Here is a 20,293-nt window from a genome sequence, read left to right as displayed (position 1 = left end):
GAGTATATACTGGCAGATTGTAACTTAAATGTGTTTCAAGTGGTTTAAATAGAATAACCAAGGGACAATGTTGAGGGACATTTTGGTATCTAAAATAACAAAACACCTATTAAGTAGTAATTTTAATTTTTCATTATTGGCCATAATGTATTGAAAGAGAGAAATGCTATTGTGAATACAAAACCCCACATTTGAATGCTGACTATTTCTATATAGCGGCATTACATTAATGCCAGATATAAGGATTTTATCTGTCTGGAATGTCAATGGAGTTCATATACACATACAGACTTTATGTAGGAACCAATGATACTTATTCTGGGCTTCAGTTCAGTAAACCTTTCTCTGGATAACACTTAAGCATATGCTGTCTTGAAGAGGAAAACACTTTAACAGGTGTTTCAGTGGTTTATTGATTCAAGAATACTTTTGGGGACAATTGGTCTTCAAAAGACTTGCATGTTCTCACAGACAAGAAGTGGTTAAACTGGTTATAGAAAACAAAGAAAAAACCACAAAATTCCTCCCCAGGCTCAAAAGCTTTTCATCTTTTGCAAAGATAGTAAGGAAAGTATTTTTACCTCTGTTTCCAGTGTGAGAATGGAAGGGTTTACATCTATGTAGCTTGGCAGCTCTGTTAAGAGCCTTGCTATGTGAAAGGTGTTTGTTTATTTTACTGATGTTGAGTTCCATTCTTTTATATTTGTTTTCTTTTTCTTTCTAGGGTGATAGGGTTGAAGCAACAGGATGAGAGATCTCAAGCATGCTGCTAAATGTTGTGGTCTGACAAAACTACATGGCTTCCTTTATCAAGACAGCTGTGTTTTTACATAAACAGTCTTAATTTGGCCTGTGGAAGAATTACAACCGATCCTCAACTGTACTACCTTGAAAGGTCACCTTGACTTCCCCAAGGAGTTTATTCAAGGCATTCAGGATGCCAGGCCAGAAAGCCTCACAGACAGAGGTATGTTTATTGTTTATTACTTAAGAAAATAATACTGGAATGAAAAGGACACCTTCCAAAACAGCAAAGAAAGTTATTGCTACTCACAAAATCACTTAGAAATAAAGACTGCTGAATGGGCTGCTTCATTTTGACAGTCATACCGAGTATAGATCACAGGGAACAGTTAAACTGTGTTAAATTAGGCTCCTGTTAAATAGATTTTTAGCTCTGTTAACTGGCCTCCCATAGATGTCATTAGGATTGTTCATAGAAGAAAGACAAGACTGGGACGATGAGTAATTCACAGCAGTTATATATGCAACACTGCAATTTGCAGCAATTAAAGAAATTGGTCTTTTATTTTAATAACCACTGATGATAGATAATTTGGCCAATGCTCAGAAAAACTCATTATAAAGAATGTCAAAGATGAGCCTAAAGATGCCACCCTGTTTATGAAAAATAATTATTTTATATTTCCATATCAAGCTGTATGTTCATCACATAATAAAAAAAGGGGAGACTTGAGAGAAATGCACCAATTGATAACTATGGAAATATGTGATTTTCTTTGTACTTCTGTGCTGATCAATATGTATAAATGACCTTTTATGTCATCAAAATTTTGAAGATGTTTTTGTAGGTCTAAAACCTGAAAAAATATGTTCCTCTCCCCTGTAACTGCAGAATTGCCTACCAATTAGTTGGGCAAGGTGCATGCAAATGATATGCTTTAGTGGTAGAATTCATAGCTGATCATGGGATCAGTAATATTGAGCCTTGGGCTTTCATCTGATTTGAAATCTGTCTGAGGCTGAAGATTTAACTTCAGAGTGAAGAGTGCCAAAACATAAAGTAAGACATGTTTTTAATTTAGTGACCTTATGCAGAATGGAGAGTTTCAAAGTAACACATTCAAACTTTTCCATTTGCAAGTTCAGATTGGATATGAATGCAATGAATTAAACAAACAGCAGTCATGTCCCACTTTCGTTATTTCCAGTTGTCCCACTACTGTTATTTCCAGTTGTTTGGCTTGGGTTTTTTTTTACACTGCCCAAATGTTAACATACAAAGGAAACAGCAGTCTCTATAAATAGTAATTGGACACTAAAGCAGTAGTTCTGAAACCTTCCATTCTGCTTTTTTTCTTCTCAATATACACACCGTCTATAAGAAACAACCCATGTTTTTGCATTCAGATGCATACTTACTATTTGGACCAAACTTCTAGTGCACTCGATGAGTCTTTTTTTCAGCCTTATTGTTTCACCTTTCCTTACATATGGTGTATGTGTGGCAAGAAGCAGGAGGGAAGCTGTTTTGTGATGTAGCTTGTAAAATTTTCAGCATCTTATCCTTTTTTTGGTGTGCAACTAAACAGGAAAAAATGTCCTGAAAGAACTTTATGGACTTGGGGGTGCTGGTGGATGAAAAGCTGGACATGAGCCGGCAATGTGTTCTGGCAGCCCAGAAGGCCAACCGTACTCTGGGCTGCATCACGAGAAGCGTGGCCAGCAGGTCGAGGGAGGTGATTCTGCCCCTCTGCTCCGCTCTGGTGAGACCTCACCTGGAGTACTGCGTCCAGCTCAGGAGCCCTCAGCACAAGAAGGACATGGAAGTGTTGGAGCAGGTCCAGAGGAGGGCCACAAAAATGATCCGAGGGCTGGAGCACCTCTCCTATGAGGACAGGCTGAGAGAGTTGGGCTTGTTCAGCCTGGAGAAGAGAAGGCTGCGGGGAGACCTGATTACGGCCTTTCAGTACCTAAAGGGGGCCTATAAGAAAGAGGTGAAAAATCTTTTTAGTAGGGCCAGCTGTGACAGGACAAGGGGTAATGGTTTTAAACTAAACCAGGGTAGGTTTAGACGAGATATAAGGAAGAAATTCTTTACAATGAGGGTGGTGAAACACTGGAATGGGTTGCCCAGAGAGGTAGTGGAGGCCCCATCTCTGGAAGCATTCAAGGCCAGGTTGGATGGGGCTGTGAGCAACCTGATCTAGTTAGCGGTGTCCCTGCTCCCTGCAGGGGGTTTGGACTAGATGACCTCTAGGGGTCCCTTCCAACCCAAAACATTCTATGATTCTGTGATTTTATAAATCATGGTTAATATCCCAGGTACAAAATGCTGAAATTAAGATATCCACAGAAACTAGTATGGTACGTAATGTAATATTTACAAAATTTTAAGCAAAGTCAGAAATACCAGGGTAGACATCAGGGTTTGTAGAAAGCTCTTTGGCACTGATTTGTTTTGTGCACCATTGCTTATGTCACCTGATGTACCTCTGCAGCCCTCCTATTTGTGTAAGGTTTTGTACAGGGTTTTGTCTGTATCTCTGTTGTACAGAGTTTTACAGTCTGAAAGGAAGCTTCGCTGATCTTGGCTGTGTATCTCCCTAGACTGACGAGCATTGTGTAGAATCAGATATGTGATCACAGAACTGAAGATTATGTAGTACTTATTATGTATTAATCTATGCCTGAAAGCAGAAGTAACATAGCATATCCAGTATTATATGTTTTATTATTGTTTCTTATCAGTAAATATTCAACAACACAGAGCAGGGATCTCTTTCTGTAGCACCCAAAGACTGACTGAAATGAAATCTAAAACATTTGCAGAGACTCAGAGAAGGGCTCTCCAGTGATACCTTATTGTAATGAATATTGATTTCTGAAAAAGAGGACATCATTTGTCTCTGAACTGAAGCTTGTGATGAAACCTACATCATTTAGTAGAAATTATTAATATACTTTTTGACCATATAGCTAGTTTATTCTTCAAGTGACTATACATACTGGAATGTGCACAGTGAACAAGCTATCTTAGTTCTTCTTCAAAATAATGTCCCAGATTTGTTAGGAGTATGATTATTGTTGTAATATTTGTCATAAAGTCTCACATCAATTTTCAAAAACTCACAGCTGGGTGAAATAGAAAAAGTGTTCTCTTGAATATTCAAAGGTATACCTCTATGCCATGTTTAATTTTTCAGTCTTCAGCCACAGCTCTTTTATTCTTAAAATCAAAAAAATTACTTTGTGTGTAACTAGTTGCTTGTCTATGAGAAGAGAAAAAGATAAACCATTTGCTCTCAGACTTTCAAGTATTTCTATTTGTCCTGGAAGGAGAAATCATGTATGGATAATCTTAGCTCAAGAACTGAAATTTTCAGAGAGTTATAAATGATTGACAGAATGAATTTTAAATGGAAATAGTTAACCTGTCTTAGTTATATCTGTCAGTAGTACATCAGCTAGAGCCACAATCAGCAGTGAGGCTCAACTTTTTTTCTGTAACACCCTCTATCACGCTATCTAAGTATTGTATAATACTTGCATTATGCCCTAAGTATTGTGTAATTTCTAGATTATGTTGAATGGTTGCTTTTAAAATTAGCATGAAATTAGTCAATGTAGAATAATAACATAACATTTTATTTCAAAAATATGGACTACATTATTCATTCTTCATGATGAATATTTTAAACAATCCAGAGAGACAGTAACTACATCAGAGAAACAGGTAGAGACTGAGGAAGAGAACAGGGAAGAAAAGATTGTTTTTATACACATATAGAAACAAAATTAATTTAAAAATATAATTCATGTGTTAATTTTTAGCCAATTTAAAAATGGTTTTACCAGGAAAGATAGTGAACTGTGAATGAGGAGGCAGTACCTAATTAAATCACTCAAGAGGCTTTAGCTTTTTATTGGTATATATGCTTGATGGCATGGTGTTTCTGTAACAGACAAACAAGATGCAATTCCAGAATGCTTAATTTTGCTGTGAGTTGTTGGTAACAGAATAATTTATTAATTTGAAAATGTTTTAGATAGTGTCACTTAAATCACAAAATCATCATATAAAATGTCTTCACTGAAGAGACAGAATTAGAGATCCACTGTAAACTGTTCAGCATTCTCAACTAACTAATGTAAATTTAAATCTTCATTATAGTGAACACTAAAAGACACTTAACTGACCTGAAGACTATTTTCCAATCTCCTAATGTTACATATACTTCTATTAGAATATAATGGAATATAAATTGTTCATAATCAACCATCAGATTGTCTTGTCAATGGAAACAGAAGTTATTCTCAACTAAACAAGAAAATGATAAGTAACGATGATGACTGTTCTTTCAGGAAATTGCAATTTTCTTAATCTTACACCATATAGCATCAAGTAGCACCAAGTCCCATCATAGTGTGCAGAAAATATAACCACACCCCAACAACTTTCCTCTATATTTTGCATTCTTCTTTAGGAAGGCTGGGCTATGAAACCATAGGCCATTTAAAGTCTTGTGTAGCCCTCCCTTCCTAGAATTAGCCCCTGCAAGACTTGACTTAACATTGATCTTCCTCAGCTCATCAATGACCAAGTGATCTGTAAACTAAAACTTTCACCTTATGTTAAGTATGATGATATCTACTGTCACCCCGATTAAGCTCTAAATTTGGGCACTTGCCTTCATATTCATACTTGAGACAGAACTAACATGCAGCAGCTTTCTGAAGCATTTTCACTGAAAAGCAGAAGGCTTCTTAATGTTCCATTTCTTTAAAGCACATCTACCACACATACATTAAAATGTTGACAGCAAGTGACCAGGGAAGTTTCAATTTATGTTTCATGAGGGAAATCTCTGCTTCTTCAAATAGGACTGAATCTTACAATACTAGAAATTAAGAACTCATCTCAGAGATGAACCTCTAAGAGGTGGCTAGTATACCTTTTACTTTAGGTACTTGCAGCAGAGATATTTGAAGTGCTCCTAATATTCCACGATCACATTAGATTTAGATTAAAATATCTTAGACGTCATCCTTATCATTGTCATTTGATGGAATATCTTTGAACTAATTGCTTTTTTCCTATGACTGCACTGAGAAAATCTTTTCATCTCAACTTGCCGGAATCTGATCTTGTCAGTATCACAAATTTTAAATACATAAACTGGTAACCCTGCCTGGTTTCCATTATCAGCTCTGTAAGATTTCTTCTAAATAATAATGGAAGAGAGCTAGTGGTGGTGTGCAATCAGATCTGACACCTTTCTTCAGGTTAGTTATTACTAGGGGTGAGTCCACATTACAAAAATGCCATCATAGTTAATGCAAGTCAAACATGACAAAACCAAGATCATATGAGCTCTGAATTGCTATGCTGCTGGACAGTGTTAAAAACTTTTACCCACTCTTTGCAAATAGTCACAAAGACAGAGTTGGTTTCACACACTGTTTAGACATTTTTTTGGCAAATATCTGTGCTTATGTCATAGAAAAGGAAATTGGAATATGAATAGCTGAATTAATTTCTCATTATTTACCTCTGTAGTACTGGACAGCTTGAAATATTTCAGATATTTATCTGGGATTTAGGAGATAAACAATAATTCACATAAAATAAATAGCTACTGCTTGTCAGCACCTCAGGGCAGATCTTTGTTAATATGTCACTTTAAGAATACATGTAAATGTATTTTTGAAAACTGGAATAGCTTCTGAGTGCTTCATACAATGATAGAACCGAATGTCAGATATAACGACTTGCCTCCTCAGTAGTCATGGCATGATTTAATTTTTGCCAAATGCCAAGGAATTAATTGAGACTAATCCCTGATTGTTCTGTTTTTGTTAATGGCTGTCAGCTCTGTTGGCAATATTTTAGAAACATGGAAAGGCATAAATAGTTGTGATATGGCTAAATAGAGGCTATTTATTTCCCAGTACTTTCATTTCAGTTCTTACCTGGTCAGTAAGTTGACTCAAAGTATTTTTTTAAATTAAGAAAAAAAACCCCTGCTCTAAAGCCCATTTTTGTATTCTGCTGTGGCTTGCATTATACTGATGAGTCGCTGCTGCTAGTTACGTCTGTGGAAATTTATTTTTCAGCAATTAAAAGGCACATGCAAAGAGATAAGATCGTGGTACAGCATAGCTGATTTTAATGTTCTGAGAACACTTTTCAGACTGAAAAATTTATCATGAAATCAATGTGGTCACTAAGCCACCTAATGCAGAATTGTAAATCAATGGTCTGGAAATACAGAAGAAATCATGCACAGGCACAAAGTAATCATAGCCTTCCTAGAAGATACATGGTGAGATCCAGTTAGCTTAAATCACATCCTAACTAGGCTTAGGCTAACAGAATTGCTTCCAGGGATGCTGAAAAACACCATCTTGTACTGACTGTAGAGAAAATTAAATGCTTCATTTAAAAAGACTGCTTCATTATACACCCAAAATATTGCTATCCATACTGGGGGAGAATGGACAGCCGCTTGTTTCTTGGTCTACACAAACTAAGAGACCAGCTACTTATAGGGAAAATAGTTTATGCATGGTCTCACCAACAGTCATGAAGGCTGAAACTAAAGCAGAACCCATCACACAGCAGTGTAAAGAAGGCAGACGGTGTGAATGTCAAAGAAATTAGCAGAGTCAGAAGTGGAAAAGTCAGTCAAGTTTTAAAACAGAATTTCAGCAGAAACTCCATATGGTGCTCAGACTTCTAACCACCGTGACAAAGAACTGGCTAAGCTGGATGCTCATGCAGGACCATTGCCTCATTTGTAATATGCAATGCAGGCTCTGGGAATTCAAAAGAAACAAACTGAGAACGTATCCTAGCAAATAAATGCATGGACAAATAGATTAAGTACCTAAACCAGGTGCACCTGTTTTCATCCATATAGAGCAAAGAGGAGGAAATTTAGGGTACAAAAAGAAATGCTTTCTAATTCCTAATTAATTTGATGTGCAACTATTTTTGCTCTCTGTGCTATCAGGATCAGAACCCCTTTTCAACAACATAAAATTAACAATCTCAGTAAAGAAATCCCCGGATGAGAATTCTTAGCCTGTGATTTATAGGATCACATGAAATGGTCTAATACTATCTTCTGTCCTTAATCTAAGAGTGTTGCAAATTCCATTAGCTATAATATCTCCCATTTTGTTTGACTTATGGTTTGTTTCTCTATCCCTTTTAATCTTAATATTTCATGTATTTATATTAGCATTATTTATATTTATTATTGTTATTTCAGTAGTATCCAGTGAATGCACAAATGGCAACGGGCAGAAATTGGAACACAAGAAACTCCATTTAAATATTAGAAAAATCTTTTTTACAGTTAGGGTGTTCAAACGCTGAAGGAGGTTGCCCAGAGATGCTGTGGAGTCTCTGTCTTTGCTGATATTCAAAACCCATCTGGACATGCCTCTGAGCAACCTGCTGTAGTTGTTCTTGCTTTGAGTAGGGGGGTTGTACGACATGATCTCCAGAGATGCCTTCCAGTCTCAGCTATTCTGTGGACTATTCTGTGACTATGTTTGGTTGATATTACTATTAGAATTATGGTGGAGATGATGTATTTATATTTATAGATCTGCTTAGAATTATTTGCAAGAAAGATGGAAACTCAGGATAATGCAATTTCATGTTAGACTCCAGAAATCTCCCATATTGCAGTACCCACAGTAGGTTGTTCTGCGTTTGAATGCATTACAGATATATACATAAATCAGGCCCAGTTTATTCTGTGCCTTGATGAGAAAACCCTCCCTTTTATTGATGTGTCAGACAGCAAAAGCCAATTTTGCATGGAAGTAGGGATGGCCACACGATGAAAATGCGGTATTTACTTGCATCAAAAAATACTGTATAGAACAAAAGGGACAGGAAGCACATAGTCTAGAGCAAGTATGGTCTTGGCATACCTGGTATCTGGATAATATAAGCGAGTGATTTTTCTCAAGATAGATTTCCATACTAATTAGCCCCATTTCCAGCATTTGTACCTGAGGTCAACATTTCTAATCTTTCAAGAACGCTCAGTTTTGGGTAGGATGGGAGAGTGCAATGCAATCTTGATGGCCCACCAGTCAGAAGTCACCGCGGTGTCTGAGAGCCTGTCAGTTCCTGTCCTGCTCTTCCACCTCAGGTCTGGGCTGTCTGTTCATGGCTGTCGAAGAGTCAAATGTTTCCTGCTTGGCGGCCGGATGGAAAGGAAGTCCCATCTGCTTCCTGGTGCTGGAGGTGGCACGGAGAGCAGGGCGGCCAGTAAAAGCAAATGTATGAAGTGAGGTAGTATTTGGTGACCCCTCAGTGCGAAGCTTTGTGTCGTCCTGCTTGAAAGCAATCACTGTTCCTCTGTATAATTAATTGTGTGATTAAAACTGTATCCACAGCCCCAAAACAAAGAGGATTAGAGGGTTTAAAGGATTAGAGATTCTTGATCCTTGTTTCCTCTTTCTTTCTTAAATGTATCTTATGATAAGTTTCTGGACTTAGATCAGTCAGAGTTGTATCACTCACATATCACCTCAGAAAAGAAAGCTTTTACTGATTGTTTCAGATAATTTAATGCTCATGAAAAGTGCCAGACAAGTTGATAGCCTTAAAGCCTTCCTCTTCTGGAATGATTCTCCTCTGAATTATATGCAGTGCCTCCAGACACTGTTTGAAACCTGTTTCCTGCATCTTAAATCTGTCTGGTTTTCTCTATTTTCTGACTGGTCTTGGACCCTATTCTAGTTGGAATAAATCATCATCGGATCCTAAAATTAATTTATACTGTGCTGGCTTGCAGGATGTAAGGCTTTTGCCCAGAAAGTGTAGGAATGTGGAATGTCTCTCTGTACTGAGTATAGAAAGAGCAGATCTATTTAAACTAACTTGGAGGTGGCGCATTTAACAAGAGCCATTCCTACTATTTAAGTACTTCCTCAGGCACTTTATATTGTCAGAAGATAACCTTTCAGTTAGTCCAGGTAACTCAGCAAATAGCCGTATCACGCCAGATCCGCGTGACCACATCCATAAGGGGTGCTGTACTGGTTTGCATCCTGCGTTGGAAGAACATCCCACACTTATCAGTTGTGCGGTGATTCTCTCTCTGACTGTGGGACAGGCACTAAGGTACTTCCATTTTCTTATGAGTTTGCCAGCCTTGGCACCACTGTCTGTGTCAATGACATGAAAACATTATTTTTTATATAAACAGTTTCCAAATGGAGTTACTCATCACTAAGAGAGACAGATCTGACAACAAAATTAAAAAAAACCCCAACACTAAATTGACAGCAAGAGCTTTTAATACAAATTTTCTTAAGCAGTTGAGATTATAAACTATGGATTGATCTGTAGTGGAAATAACAAATGTATCTGCCTTTCCATTGCTTAGTTTTCATTTTTTGTGTTAGCCCAAATTTTATGCATTTGCTGATACTGCACTACAGAATTTATGGGAGACTGGTAGCAATGTCAATATCTGGCTATATGAAAAACATAAACATGGAAATTTTTTTTTATTACGTCTTGGCTTACATATTATGAGAGAGATGTAGAAGGAGATTGCTTTTTGGCAGTCTTCAAGTAGGTGATCTGCTTTAATGCTCTGCGTTTGCCATTAACGTCAGTTCTTTCCTTTTAAATGCTAGGGGTTTGGGGTTTTTTCCCCCCTTTTTTGTAGCCTTATCACTCATTTTTGTATTCATAGATAATTTTTCACCATTATCTTTGGCTTCACTGTGACTCTTCTCAGCAGTGCAGTCAATAAAACATACAGAATACCAATAGCAAGTTATCTTATGCTATATTAGGGAGCTCTTTTTTTTTCCTTTTCATGGAAAAAAAGAAACACCTGAGTTGGTATTATGAATAGTTTTTAAAAAGAAATTTCAGGGCTTTAGTGGTTTTACTCTCTTTCTCATAGAAAAGAGATATCACATACAAAATCATTGCTCTGTTAAAATCTAGATCACCTAAACACTGTCATAGCCATTATTTTTCCATAACAAACAATTTACCTTAATATAATGTTTATTTTATCTGGTGCCGCTGCACCAGGTGCCATCTCCGCTCACCCCCTGGACACTACCCTATTTTGCAAATGACACTGGTATGGTCACCCACTTTGGTAGCCAGCACTGATGCCAGGCGTGGTGTCTCTGATTTAGGCCAACCATGGTTTTGCAGACATAGCAAGGAGTGAGGAAAGTGGTCACAGGATTGTGTAACTGGTTCGTTGTTATTCACTGCTTTTGTATTTTCTTCAAATGTTGCTGAGTTTCAATTTGAAAATACGGAAAAGCAAGATTATTTGCTTTTCCTTGTCCTCCAGTTGTCTTATTTGATACAGATTTGGAAGAAAAATAAATCTCCATTTAATAAACAAATTCAGTTTATTGAACTAGGTTATTAGAACTTTTACTTGCTTAGAATTTTTCTGTTTAACATCTGTTTCTTTGACCTCTCCAGCAGGCGACAGAGCAAGACATGGTGGGATAACTGTCAGGCCCAACACCTGAGTGCATCCCGCAGAGAAAAAAGACAGCATGAGGCACGCAAACTTCAGCTCCCATTAAGTATTATTTGAAATTGAAATAAATCTGGATTTCATTTGAAATTTTTTAGTTATTTGAAATTCTGCCACAAGTTTCATCAGAATTGCCTGTAGAAGATAAAATACAGTTTTATTGGCTCTGCTCAAGTTCCAGCAGAAAATATCTTGCTTCAGTATGCCTGATCTTTTTTCACCAATGTTTCAGCTCTCAACACAGCAGCAGTTCATCTGCTAGGACACTGGCAGTAGTAATAGGAGAGAGTTTGGGAGAGGACGAGGTGTGGGGAAGAGTTATGTGACCCAGATGTTTTGCACTGCAGTATTTAACAATACAAGACATAAGTAGTGGGGTAGAGATATGGATTCTAGCTGTGATGTTCTGTATTTGTGCAAATACAGGGAGCAGGACAACTTGGTAGAAAAGAAAACACAGAAACATCCACTGATAGGGCATAGGCAATGATAAGCAATATACTAAAGGGATAAGATGCCATATAATTGCTATACCTTAGGGAGGACTTGGAGTGGAAGACATGGTCCAATGCCACTTAACTCTTCAGTTTGCATAATGGTATGACATCCTTCGAGGACATGTCCTAGGCCTCCACGAGGTATTCAGGAGGTCAGGGATGTTAATAAGAGAAGGAAGACATTTACATTCTTCTGGAATTCTAGCCACCACACTATTAACAACATTTTATAATATCAAATGACTCGGTGGTATCATACTTTTTTGGTATCAGTGTTGTGAAAGATTGAAATTATGCTGCCCATCATCTGATGAGGCAATCACTGGACATGTCCAATAGCAGTTTCTGAAGCTGGGAGGGGGGAGAAGATATAATCGTGGCCAAATTGCTTGGCAGGTAACACTCAGTTATTCTCCAAACACTGATCTTGCTGAGGTCAAGATCAGAAAAGAGAAACAATTAGAAAAGAGAGGATTTAAAGATGTCTCTGCGAACAGAAGTGATGATTGACAGTGGACTGACCGACAGATAACTTTGTCCTCAGACCTGCTGCCAGCTTGAACACCTGAACCAGTTTTGTCACAGACTTCTCTGTAATGGGTGACTGAGGACTTTAAATTGGGGGTATGCAGTTCCTTTTACTGAAGTAAGGGGTATTTCTTGGTGAGGTCACTGAACCTGAATCCATTTGAATTCTGCTGCCCTAGGCTTCTTGATCTGAAATGGCCTACAAAGCACTGAAATGTTTCCATTCTTTAAACCTGAAGTGCTCAGGTTTAAAAGTAATTTATATTATTCACAGTACTTTCTCATTTACAATGATTGAAATAAAGTAGTTTACAACGATTCTGAGTGTTTGGACTTTTGTTTACAGAGTAATATTTCTTGTAGGTTCTGAGAGAGAGAAATTTCTCGCAGAAGTTAGCTAGAACCTATTCATATTTTCTTATCAACATCTGCTTCAGCAGATAATTATATTGAGGTTTAGGATGAAGGAGAGTGAAACAGAACTATATGTAATACTGTCTCATCTCTACAAGCAATTACATACAACAAAGATATATTAAAAAAAATAAAACTATGAAATGAGCCTGTGAAATGTTAAAATTTAAGATGGCAGTTAGTCTTATCTCAAATCTCTCAAGCTGCTTATTCAAGCCTGTCTTTACTACATCAGTTATGATTACACTGGCAATCCTTATCCTTCCCCTCTGTACCCTGCTTTCACATCCTATCATCTATCCCATCTGCTGTTTCCATCCCACTCAGTAGTACTCCATGACTTAGTCCCATCACAATTTACTCCCTTACCTCTCCCCAAGTTCTTTTCCCCTCTCCTTTTAACTCCCTAAATCAGAGGTATCACTGGGAGACCCGAAGAAGTATTTGCTGACCCCAGTTTAGGTGCTCAGACTCAGAACTCAAGAGCACAAGTCATAAGAACATCGTGTTTGGTCCCTTCAGGATGAAATTTTTTGGGAATTAAACTGTTAAAATATTAATCTATTGAACATGTGTGAATTTCCTTCTCCACCCCCCCTCAACGGTATGAAATTTGATCAACTAGGGTCAGATTTCAGAGGGTTGGCAAAAGGCACATCCTTGATACATAGTGTGCTTACTCCTCCCTCCCTCCATCCCAGGCTTTAATCTGAAACTTGGAACGCTCACTTTAAGGACATTGGAGTTAGTTCACATGGACAAAACTTATTTTTCCATAGCCTTCTCCTTGAAAGCAGCTGAGCTGTTTTTGCTGTAATATTCCCAAAACAAACAAACAAAAAAATCAAACCTGGTCCAATGGAGACACCTAAGATGGAAAATTTTATCCCAAATGATTGAAGCTTGGCAACACCACAAGTACCTGAAAAAGGGCCATTAAACGGGAGGTGTCAGGGAATCTAAATAGGTTTTACTATTAGCTTTGGCTTTAAAGTATGTGTTAAACCCATTATTTTACAGTTCCCAAGTCATTAATCAAATGCATTCATTTTCCTTCCCAGTTGTCTACAAATACTGTAACCTAGGCAGCAGCTGTATAACAGGTAATGATGATTAAATACAGGTGCTAAAACAGAGCCTGTGCTTTGGTCTTCTAGTTCTCTGTGAGAAGCCCAGCACTATTCATATGCTTTGATGGCCCATATGATCCACATGAGCCTTGGAAGTATATGGTGAACTGAGATCCTATGTACTACTGATAATGAACTTGAACAGATTCATATCTATGGAGGTGGGTTTTTCAGACATCCCTTTGTCCAACATACAGCATGCAGGGTTAAATTCCAGTGAGATCGGTGGAACTGGTCAGTGCTGATTTTAAATGACTGAGTTTTAACTTAGCATTGTCCACGTTAAATGTTTCAGTTCTGCAGCTATTGCCTAACTTCAGATCTCTTGGGCTTTGAACACCTTTTGAATCGCTCTTTCCAAAATGTTTCCAAAAACACTGAAAGGATCATTTTTCATTCCAAAGTTAAAAAAAAAAGAGAGAAAAAAAGAGAATAAACAAAATCATTATTTCCAAGAAAAAAAAATCAGGTTCTACTCTAAGTTACATTGACGGAAGGAAGGCTGCACCAGTGCATGAGGAGCAAAATTTTATTTGTCTTTTGAAATAAAATTATGGTATTTTTGTTGTGAAAAAATTTTATTACTTTTTTTTATTATTTTGAGAAATTCGTGGACATGGGAAATTATCATTTGCTCATGGGACCCAGCATGTGCTATTCCAATTAAACCAGAGCATCCAGATGTAAATGGACTGCTCCTTCAAAGTTCATAGGATGTTCACATTGCTCAATTTCTTTAAGACAGGATCCATACCATTTTTTTTGTTTTGCCTTAGTTAGCACAACTCATATCTCAAAAATACTGCACAGGATTAATTTTTGTTTGGTTTTGTCATTTTTTTTTTCCCTGTGGAATGGCCATCTGTACATGTATCACGGTTACATTACTTTTGTGAGAAATGAAACAAAGATACTGCAGTTTAAACACTAGTCCGTTTCCTTTGTTAGCAAAACAAACAAAAGCGGCCCAAGTAAAAGATTTTCTTAACTCTGAAGGAACATTGTCTGAGTCTGCAAAGAAGTGGTGAAAAATCAACTGCTGTGGCTCAGCATTGCCATTTCCTCTGTCACCTCTTCCCCACGAAGTGCTGGAGAGAAATGGTCCCTGAACTGTGGAAATAGAGGCAAAGATTTCAGATGGCTTATTGTGGTCCTTGGCACAGAATTTATTTGCATCCCAAGATAATTTACTAGAAACTGCAGAAAAAATGAGCATACTACCCAAATTATGCCATTCTTAGACCATTTAAAGCCAGTTAACTTAGTGGTAGTCACAACAAGGAGTTTGTATACTTTGCATACTAAAGCTTTAGGTCCTGATGGTGTCAGGTGGTCAGGAAGGTCCTAAATGTTTGCCTGATGCTTGTGGTTTTGCTTTCCATCAATATTCCATCACAGGGATCCCAAAAACATTTGAGTAGACTACATTCAACCCTAATGCAGACAGTGCCTCATGATCTCACTTACCACATGATCACTGAGACCGTTTTGCACACCCTGTGCATCATATAACATTCCTCTGGTAGGAATGAAACTGTTTACATGGGAAACATCTCACATACTTTAGGAATTTTTTTTTCCTGTGATATAGAAGGGGAAAACAAAGATAACAGTCAATTTGCAAAGAGAAATTCTGACATTCACCACGTAGACCTTTAGAAATAGTTTTCCTAGCTTCAGTACCATCAGAAATGTTTACTTTGGATTTTGGGACATTTGAAAACAAATCTCCCCTTTGCAGCAAGAAATTTGAGAGTGGCATGTGCAGTCCTGCCAATAGCCAGTAGTTCAGCGCGCTTTCTCTGACAGGGACCTTTATCAGCTGCTTCAGAAAATGTTACAGAATCAACAGGCCACAGAAATGTTCTTAACCCATGTTAGTTAGACGTTGATATATATCTGCCTCGAAGCCTATATCCCCCCACAAACTCCTGTGGGCTTTCAGAAATGCTTATTTTGGATGTTCCTATTATCCACACACATCCAAGACTTTTTTTGAGTCCTGCTGGACTCTTGACCTAAATGATACTTTGTGGCATGAATCCCAGGCTGATTGCATGTTCTGGGTAATTATTTCATTCATATTCCATTCCCCACACCACAGTTTGGAAGCAAAGTTTAGGTTAAGTAGCTATGTATGCTAGCTCTACACTGATTAATACTTTTTTTAATGTAAAAGAGAACCACCAAGGTCAGCAGTACAAAGAAGATTAAACTAATCAGGAAGAGATCTCATTCAATGGTGAATAAAACTAGCAATATTTCTGTTTTGAATGAAAATGTGCCTTGGACAATATTCTAGCATTAAGACCAAAGGCAGCAAAGGAAAGATCAGGCCAAATATGGAAAGTGAAGTGCTTTGGTTATGAACGTGATAGAGAAGCAAAATATGGTGTCTCTTTGTTACCTATTTTGCACTAGCAGTGCAAGTATCTAATATTTAGTGTTTGTTTTATGTCACTTGATTTAAAAGAAAAAAGGTCCTTGCCTACCATCAGTGCAGAAATCCCTTCTTCTCTGGAAGCTTTGAAACTTTCTTGCACAAGTTACAGAATCGCAGAATCACAGAATGGCAGGGGTTGGAAGGGACCTTGGGAGATCATCTAGTCCAACCCTCCTGCTAAAGCAGGTTCTCCTAGAGCATGTTACACAGGACTTCATCCAGGCGGGCTTTGAATATCTCCAGAGAAGGAGACTCCACAACCCCCCTGGGCAGCCTGTGCCAGTGCTCTGTCACCCTCAGAGTAAAGTTTTTCCTCATATTCAACTGAAACCTCTTATGTTTCTGTTTGTACCCATTGCCCCTTGTCCTGTCGCTGGGCACCACTGCAAAGAGTCTGGCTCCGTCCTTGTGGCTTCCACCCTTAAGATATCTGTATGTATTGATGAGGTCCCCTCTCAGTCTTCTCTTCTTCAGGCTGAACAAACCCAACTGTCTCAGCCTTTCCTCGTAGGGGAGATGCTCCAGTCCCTTTATCATCCTAGTTGCTCTCCTCTGGACTCTTTCTAGGAGTTCCTCATCTTTCTTGAACTGGGGAGCCCAGAACTGGACACAGTTCAATGTTTTATACCCACACTGAGTCCCTTAAAGTCTTAGGAACCGAAGCATTGTACCAAGCTGTAAATGAAATACCTAGCGGTAAATATGTACATCGAGTTAATCAATATAAACGTAAGATTTTATTGTGCCTTACTTTATTGATCTTCTGTATCGACATATTTATTTCCTGTTTGATTGAGAGACTGATGCTGCCTCAACATCTGCAGAATGAAAACTGCTTGTATGGTTACTGCTGTACTAAGGCTGGAGGTTGGAGGGGGGGCACATGCACTAGAGATTTTACAGCCCGTGTGGCTGACCTTCCTTAGAGCTGCACAAACAGGTACATTTTTCATGGGGAAAAAATGCAGTCGGAACCTACCAGCAACTCAGTGTGGCCAAGCAGTGGCAGAAAATACTCCTTTCTGGAGCGCTCATCTGACAGCGCCTGACTTCTCTGATGCCTGACTGCTTCTTCCAGCTCCTGTACCTGCTTATGCACTGCTCCCACCTTTCTTGGCTCTCCTTTACCTTATGTATTTCAAACTTATCCCCTTCTAAAATAACCCCACTGAAAACATTTTGTGAAGCCACAGATGGCTGAGCTAACTTGAATTTTGCAAGGAATCTAACATTCCTTCTCTTGTTTTGTTCTGTTCCTTTTTTGTGTTTTTCATTTTTCATAAGGACTTCAGGATGAGGACTGTATTATTCCAGTGTTTGCAAATTATCGAGCATAACATGATACAGTCCGCATTTTTGTCAGCCTTAAAAAACTAGACATTGTTCAGACGGTACAATTCACGACCATTGTCAGTGACTACTGAAACATCGGATGGGACACATTAACTGCTCAAAAATGCAGAAAAGCAGCATGCATCCCTAAGTTTTTGTTAATTATTCATCTGGATTGTAATTCCATTAAAATTGCATATAAAATTGCCATTGTATCTTCACTAACTAGTGTTAGTCAGGGTAGTGCTTTAATGTTTCATTTAATGTCTGTCTTTGTTGGCTGGATGCTATAACCTAACATGGATCTGAAGCAGTGCAGGTTATCCTTCCTCAGTTTGCAGCTGCACCAGCACGAGGAGGATGGCTGTAGGACTGAGGATTTCCACTCTGCACGTGTGAATTCTCACTGTGTACTGTGAGGCATCTCAGAGAGACAAGGAAAAGACCAATTCAGGAAACAATGCTGGTCACACAGCGTTGACCCAGAGCATCCCAAAGAAATGGTCCTCAAACAGAGAGGGAACCTTCAAAATAAAAGGGGAGAATGAATGTCCTGGCAGAGAGAAGGGACCGCTGTGCTCACAGCAGTACAAAGCCCATCCTTCCTTTCACACACCACAGGGACTGAAAGCAGGTTGCGAATTGTAGTGGGTGCTGCCTCCAGACATCTCTAGAGTTGGCCTGAAGACTGTAAGCATTGGGGCTTGGGTGTGGAAAGTGCTAACCTGGAAGAGGTTATTCTCCCCCAAGACTACTCATCTTGAATTTCTTGGCAGCTTCCTTTTCTCCTACAATATCTTAATCTGTGGGATCTTTTTTTCACTAAATCTGCGTCACCTTTGATGCAGAGACAGAGAAGGAATGGGAGCTGTGGGCATGACCAGCCAGCTAAGGGTGCAGTCATACATCACCCTGTAAGACTAGGGCCTGTCTCCTGTGCTGCCAGCCTGTCTGGAAAACCATGGCTGCATGTGGAGGGAGAGGAGGGGGTTGGCATTGGCATTTCTGCATGAGAGAAAGAAGGAAGGAAAGTAGGAGCAGAGAGCTCTTCCTTCAGTGTGTTGGGACAGGAACCTGGGGTCCAGCTGGGAAGCAGGATGGTAATGTGACTACAAAATTAAAAGGGAATAGTGTCCTAATAAGAAAAAAGATGGAATGTTCTAGGGGGGTGATTCTTATTGCATATATTGGGGGGGAGCAATGGGCATCTAAAGTATTAGGCACTATTAAGATAGTGGAAACTGTAAAAGTGCCCAAAGAAAATGTCAACGCTGCCTGAGTCTCTGCCCATGTTCAGTTTTGCGTTGCTCACCACTGGAATGCAGACAATTAAATCAAAGAGGTTCAGTAAAGGCTCTTTCACAGAACCAAGCTTAAAAAAAGTGATGACACATCTCAAACAGTTTCAGAAAATTCAGCTTCAAAGCAATTAAGAACTATGTTAATAGTGGGCAGCTCGCTTCCAACTAGGATAATAGTGTAGGTCCAGGCAGTATAAGGAGGAGAGTTAATTCAGGGTGAGCTAAATGCTAGGCTAAATACACAATAAGAGAATGAAAGTCTGATTCAAATCACTGGACATTTTTTTCCAGTTATTTCAATAGGACCAGCATTTTACATAATTTGTTTTGTTTCAATTATTTACTTTTCCTTGAAAATGTTTGCATTAGTATAGTATTTAGGAAATATGCTGGTTTGACCTCCAGGGCACTAAGGAGGTCTACTCCCAGCACAAATACCTCAAGAGCACAAGAGATCAAAATGCTTAGGCTCTACAGTCAGAAACTGTTGTCCTTCTTTTGACAAATACTGTTTTTCAGGTAATCCTTTCGAAGTCATAGGGTCACCCATTGTTTGAGGGATTCAAAACCTGACAACGGAGGAGTCCCTTCTATGGGGGAAAATGCTGATTCTTTGTTCCACCCTTGGTGTTTTGGATAGCATACCTCACAGCCATGCTAACTGTGATGACTGTTGTTTTCATGATGTTGAAACTGTTGGCTAAAGCCTTCATCTGCGTAACTCAGTATTTGATTTTTCATCTGGAGGAAGGAAAGGAAGCAAGAAAGCACAGTCTGATTTTTTTTCTTCAGCTGAAGTTTTGTTTTCACAAATAATAAGCACTTTAGCAAGAGAACTAAAAAAAATAATTAGCTATTAAGGTTACTGTCAGAGTTCTTTAATAGTGTGGTGTCATCAAAAGCAAGGAAGATTTGATATAGACAATGCACAAAATGAGTCTAGTCTCAGCTTGATATAAACATACATGATATCAGTAGGAATTCTTTTTAGATACGAAATCAAAAGCAAATCTCTCAGCTTACATGTAATAGGAAAATATTTGTTTGCTGAGTGCATGCTGAACATCTTTCTTGCCTTTTCTCAGAATGGGCCCTTGTCACTCTGTGGTTAGCCAAACTGCATACATGGTTCATGTAGTTTAAGGATTGCTTAATTTAAGAAATCTCTGCCCTTTGTACTTTTAATTTATGCTGCTGGCACATCACGCCAATGTCCGGATGTGCGTTACTAATACAGTGTTTTTCATTTTGATTTTGCCAGCTTCATCTGAATCATATGTGTAGCACTGGATTGTTATAAGCCTGTAGGATTAGGACGTTTAGAAGGAAAACTTCTTTCTTCCGTTCCTTTTAGTGA

Source organism: Egretta garzetta, unplaced genomic scaffold (genome assembly GCF_000687185.1).
Source record: "Egretta garzetta isolate BGI_Z169 unplaced genomic scaffold, ASM68718v1 scaffold397, whole genome shotgun sequence".
Taxonomy (NCBI): Eukaryota; Metazoa; Chordata; class Aves; order Pelecaniformes; family Ardeidae; genus Egretta; species Egretta garzetta.
The sequence above is the reverse complement of the archived record's forward strand: the minus strand, read 5'-3'. Positions refer to the sequence as shown.